This window comes from Bubalus bubalis, chromosome 1 (assembly GCF_019923935.1).
Source record: "Bubalus bubalis isolate 160015118507 breed Murrah chromosome 1, NDDB_SH_1, whole genome shotgun sequence".
Lineage (NCBI taxonomy): Eukaryota > Metazoa > Chordata > Mammalia > Artiodactyla > Bovidae > Bubalus > Bubalus bubalis.
The window spans coordinates 59214843-59221323 of record NC_059157.1 but is presented as its reverse complement, the minus strand read 5'-3'; positions in this window follow the sequence as shown (position 1 = coordinate 59221323).

Sequence of the window (6481 nt, the reverse complement as noted above, 5' to 3'; positions counted from 1 at the left end):
TATTGAAGGTGAATAAAAACAGATTATTCAACATAATGTACATTTGAAGTATCATTTTATCACATAAAAATATATATCCACTGACAGACACTGTACATTATCATCAATAGTATTGAATTATTTCAGAAATATGTGCCTAACTTCCGGTTTGAAGAATTCTACTTCATACCCTCTAGTTTCTGAGGTAAACCCAGAGAACTGAGAGTCAATAAGATTTGCTTAGGTAAGGGTTGGGAAAGACAATGCACACATTAACTATAAAGATATCACTGAAAGTCTATGCCCTAAAACATTCCTGATTTAAAAAGGATACTCACAGGCGCTTACTTCTCTCTACTGGAAGGTTTAACAAAACTGCTATCAAGAAGATTATCCAAACTCTGAAATTAGATTATTCAAACCCTCTGTGGCCTGCGGGGTTCAGGATAGATGTCTTTTTCTTTTTTTTTTTTTACCACTTTCTGTGACTGGCTTGTAAATTTTATTCTGCCCAGTAATTCCCATTCCTCTACCATTTGTGACAGAGTGAAATTCATTCTGTTGTGTGTGGGGGGAGGGGAGAGAAAAAAGGTAACAATCTCAAAGGAAAATTCCAACAAAATACATTAAGGTTTAGTGTAGCAACCCATGAGCGCTGAATTATAAACAAGCTAAACACTTCTTGTTAAAATATGATTCTAACTGAGGTAAAGGTATATCAAATACTTGAAAAGCAGAAATAAAATCATCTAAGGGAAAAACCAGATTTGGAAATAACATTCAAATTACTTGCAAAAAGAAGAATGGGTTTTGTGAAAAGAATGGGTGCTATAAATACAATATTGGATATAGCTGAAGAATTTATTCATGGGCAAGGAGTTATATATCTCAGAGATTTATCTAAAATTAAATACAAACCAGTCACAACAGTCTATGCTGATTCTCTGTAAAATGAAATAGTACGCAGCAGAACACCATTTTTGCTGAGATTAAACAGAAAATGATTTTTTAAATATTTAAAACTATAAAGGGATTTCAAGAAACAGTTGGGGCGAGAAGTTACTATGAAGAAAGAGAAGACTGAAGCCTCTAGGAGAAACATTTACATTTACCCAAATTTATATATTTTTTAATAAAATAATAGTATGCTTGTTTAGGGCTTCTCAGGTGGCTTAGTGGGTACCGAATCCACCTGCAATGCAGGAGACATGAGTTTGATACCTGGATATGAAAGATCCCCTGGAGGAGGGCATCACAACCCACTGCAGTATTCTTGCCTGGAGAATTCCAAGGACAGAGGAGGCTGGCGGGCTACAGTTCATGGGGTCACACAGAGGCAGACATGATGGAAGCGACTGAGCATGCACACACACACACACTTCATTTAATAAATATTCAGAGTAAACTGAATTCAAATATTTGTGGCCAAAAACCAAGAAAAAGACTTTAAAAAACCAAATGATCCAACTACTAGAATAATTGCACACATATACAAAACTTCAAAAACTTCAATTGTAAAAGACAAATTAAAAATTGCAATTGATACATTAAATGTAATAAAGTAGTGGTTCTCAAAGTGGGGTGGTTTTCCCCCTTGGGAATATTTGGTAATCTCTGGAAATTCATATTACTATAATTAAGAGGCGACCTCTATGTTATCCATTGAGCAGAGGTTACAGATTCTGCTGAATATGTTACATTGCAGGGGAAAACTCTTCCACAACAAAGAATAACTCATTCCCAAATACTGTTAGTCCTGAAATTGAGAAACCTTGAAATAAAGGAAATAAAGAGGAAATATTGTTTTTCATGATACAACAAAATGAGGCACATGGAAATGCTAAAACTGAAAATAAATTAATTGAAATTAAGAATTTTAGAGCTGAGTTACGTCTCAGATTCAACAGAAGAATTAGTGAACTGGAAAGAGGTTAATAAGATATCCAAATGAGGTAGAGAGGCATGTAAGTTTTGACAAATTTAGGATAACATTGTCAGTTTTTATTTAAAAGTCTGTAGAAAAGGGAGAGAAGCAACTTTAACCTATACAGAAATTTTGAAATAATTAAAATTTAACATCACATCATCTAACCCATAAGCAATGCATGACATTCTATTTTCTTCTTTAATTTTTCCCAGCAACATTTTCTATTTTTCATTGAAGAGTCATACATCTATTAATAGGTCTGTTCCTGCTGTGTGCTAAATTGTTTCAGTCATGTTTGACTCTTTGTGGCCCTTTGGACTGTAGCCCATCAGGCTCCTCTGTCCATGGGATTCTCCAGGCAAGAATACTGGTGTGAGTTGCCGTGCCCTCCTCCAGGGAATCTTCCTGACCCAGGGATTGAACTCACATGTCTTATGTCCCCTGCATTGGCAAGTGAGTTCTTTACCACTAGTCCCACCTGGGAAGACCTGATGCAAACTTATTAAACTTGCTAGTTCTTTGGTAGATTTCTTAAGAATTTTCCTCATAAATTATGTTACCTACATAGTGATAGTTTTATTTATTCCCCTGTAGTCTGTATGGCTTTTTTATTAATCTTACTTGTGTGTGCTAGCAACTATTTCCAGAGAAGGCAATGGCACCCCACTCCAGTACTCTTGCCTGGAAAATCCCATGGACGAGGAGCCTGGTAAGCTGCAGTCCAAGGGTTCACGAAGAGTCGGACACGACTGAGTGACTTAACTTTCACTTTTCACTTTCATGAATTGGAGAAGGAAATGGCAACCCACTCCAGTGTTCTTGCCTGGAGAATCCCAGGGACGGGGGAGCCTGGTGGGCTGCCGTCTTTGGGGTCTCACAGAGTCGGACACGACTGAAGCAACTTAACAGCAGCAGCAGCTATTTCTTCAGATTCGATTGTCTTTACAAAAGCATAACAATCTTCTCATAGAGGTAAAATTTGTCAGTGAAGCCACATAGGACTGGAAATTTCTGCACAGGAAGGTTTTTAATGAAAGCTTCTGTCTCATTAATATGTTTAAGTTCATATAATGTTTGGCTTTGTCATATGAGAGATTTGTCTTTGCTCTGAATTGTTCAGTTTATCAGTCTAAACTTTTATAATATTTTAAATAAATGTTTTAATGTTTATAGAATCTCTTGAACTTCCATTTTTTACTCCTGAAATGATAGCTTCTGTTTTGTGTTTCTAGACTAAAATAATATTCAGCTGGTACAAATATTTTCCCTCACAAGATTCTGAATGTAAGAAACATTTTGAGTTCTTGCATATATTAAAAATAATTGCCTGAAATTTGTCTCCTAAATCCAACCACTTGGTCATCCTGTGGTTGCTTTCAATGTTTTTATTCTTGCCAGTGGGTCACATTTCCATATATTTTACATGACTAGTAACTGTTGTTCAAGTACTAGATATACATAATGCACTGAAGACTGATGCTTATCTTCCTTTAAATAATGTGTTTTATTCTAGTGGACAACTCATTTTGAGTTAACTCAAATATTTGTCAAACTTTTTCCTAAAGGAAGGTGGCAACAGCAGAAACTTTTCTGTTCCTTAATCTTCCCAGCTGTTGTCATTAGCTGGGACCTTAGACTCTCCTTCGAAGATACACATTGTGGGATCATATCAGTAATTTGAACAGGATTTATGAAGCTTTCCTTCTATGAACCCCCCTTTCATGGGATCTCAGTTTTAACTTTCTCATTCTTCCTTTTGCCTCAAACTTTACTCTTTGACTTAAGTAAGACTGACTTTGACTCTATATACTTCATTGTGCATGGTATCCTGTGACTAAAAGTCATGTGTGAATTTTAACTAGTGTGTTTGAATGTAAACTTCTAGTTTATGACATGGTATTACTGTTTTTAAAGTATCTTAATCTTTTATCCAGGTTTTAGTAATGTTATTGCAGAAAATTAAAGTTTCTCTCTCATTGCAAGATGCAAAATACCATTAAGTTTGAGTTAAATTTTATAATTTTATTGTTTTATAAACACCTGAGAGACATAAGCTTTAAAATTTTACATCACCTAGGATGCATGTATATGTTTGAACAGCACTGCAGTAAAGAAAATATATATAATGATACTAAGAACACAAGATTATTACTCTTTTGAAAGGAATGGTTATGTGATTTACTTTTAAGGGAAAAAAGTAGAAAACAGAGCATCCCTGTGTTATTGGAGAATATTTTCTGAAATAAAAAAATCTGAGTTCAAATACGATTTCTTCATTTTCTGGTATATTACCTGAAGCAAGTCATTGAACTTCTGACTCCAATTTTCATCTCTATTAAATGAGAATAATAAATATCTGTCATACTTGACTTATAAGCCATTATGAAGGTCAAGTGACATAAGTAAAATAAAAGAACTATGTTCATGTAACAATATATTAAATTAAATCTTTTGCAATTTTCATTTTGGCAGAGCTCCCAAGTCAATGTGCGTCAACTCCTGCAAGTTTCCAAATTCACCATGACACCACCACATTTGCCCTGCAAGAAGGTGAATGAAAGTGAGTGTTCTATTACTCTTTACCACAGAATTGTGAAAGAGTCCTCATGGATAGCAGATGCAAAATTTTCAATACAAGTGGACCTTTTATGTCCTGCACTCTCTATTAAGGGTAGCTGTTGATGAAAGGTTTTATGTTCATCTCAAAAATCTGGAAAAACTGAATCAGTCTTTAAGGAGACAAGGGAGAGAGAGTCAATTGCATAAAGACTGGATGGGGGAGTGCACAAAAAGTTTCAGTTCATTCTTAAGGCTAAATCCACACACTGTAGATAGAAAAATTCTGCCTGGAGCAGAATCTATTGATAGCTCTGTTCAGAAAGTAACAACTTCTACAAAGTGATCCAAAGCTCTATTCCCTCTCTCTCAAGTACTATGCCTAGGTGTGAGAGTTTTGTAAGAGACAGTCTCCATGGGCTTGAGTTAGCTACAGCTATCATGGCCTCTGCAGTTTCTTCAGCAATAGTTCAGAGAGTTCTATTTAAGCTGCTACTCCTCAAACTTTCTGGCTCCTCCAGGAAAATTCAAGAAGGAATCACACATCTGAGTGTTCCCAGTGAAATGGCTGCCTTGGCCTCCACCTCCACCACTGAAGAATTTAAGTACAGCTGCATTTCTGACTGCTTTTAAGGGTACTACCCCAAACCTAAATACCTTTCCATTCCTGTCTGACTTAAAAATATTAAAATCACTTTCTGTATGCCTGTCTTTTGAGTTTATATACATCTTAGCAAAGAACAACCTCATTCTTCTGGTTGCACAGGCCACAAAATTTCAAGTCATATCTCATATTTAATTTGCCAGCATATCCTGTCAGGTCTACAGTTAGAACATATTCAACAACTTCTCCCCAATTCTCCATATCATCTTGATACAACCTTCATCCTCATGTAGAATTTTGCCATAGACACTTAACTGGTCTCCCTGTCCTATCCCTGAGTCCCGACTAAAGTGAAGTCTTACTCAGTCGTGTCCAACTCTTTGCAACCCCATGGACTGTAGCCTGCCAGGTGGCTCCTCTCTCATGGAACCCTCCAGGCAAGAATACTGGAGTGGGTTGCCATTCCCTTTTCCAGAGCATCTTCCTGACCTAGGGATCGAATCCTGGTCTCCTGCATTGCAGGCAGATTCTTTACCACTAAGCCACCAGGGAAGCCCTTGAGTCCCATACTGCTTTTCATCAGAACAGTAGTAGAAAGGAAACTTTAAAAACACAATTGAGATGAGATCACTTGAGTAATCTTTAGTTTTCTCAGAGTTACAGCAGCTGGCAGAATCCTTTAACAGTGGTACTCACATTTGGCTGTATAGTAAGCTAATTGGAGGTCTAAAACATTTTCAAATGCCAAGCCCTTTTCCTATTAAATCTCAGAATCTGTGGGGGATGTGGCCCATCACTCTTTTTTCTTATGCATCTTGCTTGCAATTTGATCAACATTACCTGTCTACATTATTTCACTCAAACTGACTCTGCTCCAAACTCACTGGCTTCCCCACTGGGTCTAAAACTCATAGGCCCACTTTTGACTGATATCTTGTACTTTTTTTTTTTTTTTTAACTTCAGTATCTCTAGACTCTCAAATAGTTTTTCTCCTGTCTTCCTACTCCCTACTCTCTCATTCACCAACTAAAGAAGTCAAACGGAGCTAGAAAAGGTGTGCTGTGGTGGGGTTAAAGATGAACCATAACATCCATTTTCAACAGTCTATTTGAGCAGACTTTTCTGGGTTTAAGAGGAAAAATTCAAAGCCTGAAGTTCAGAATTATGATATTACCCTAAAGTGGACATAGCAAATTATTAAACTTTCTTGGAATTAAGTGACTTAAGAAAGTTTTATTTTCTTAAAATGATGATAAGTCTCATGGAGCTTTGGATTTCATCCAGTGGGTCAGAATTAGATAGCAGGAGCAGTTAGAATAGCTGTTTTCTGATCCAAACATTCAAGCTGCACTTCAGAAATGGATTTAATAATTAATATTACTGATGAAGTTATCTTTTAACTTTGTGCTAAAGA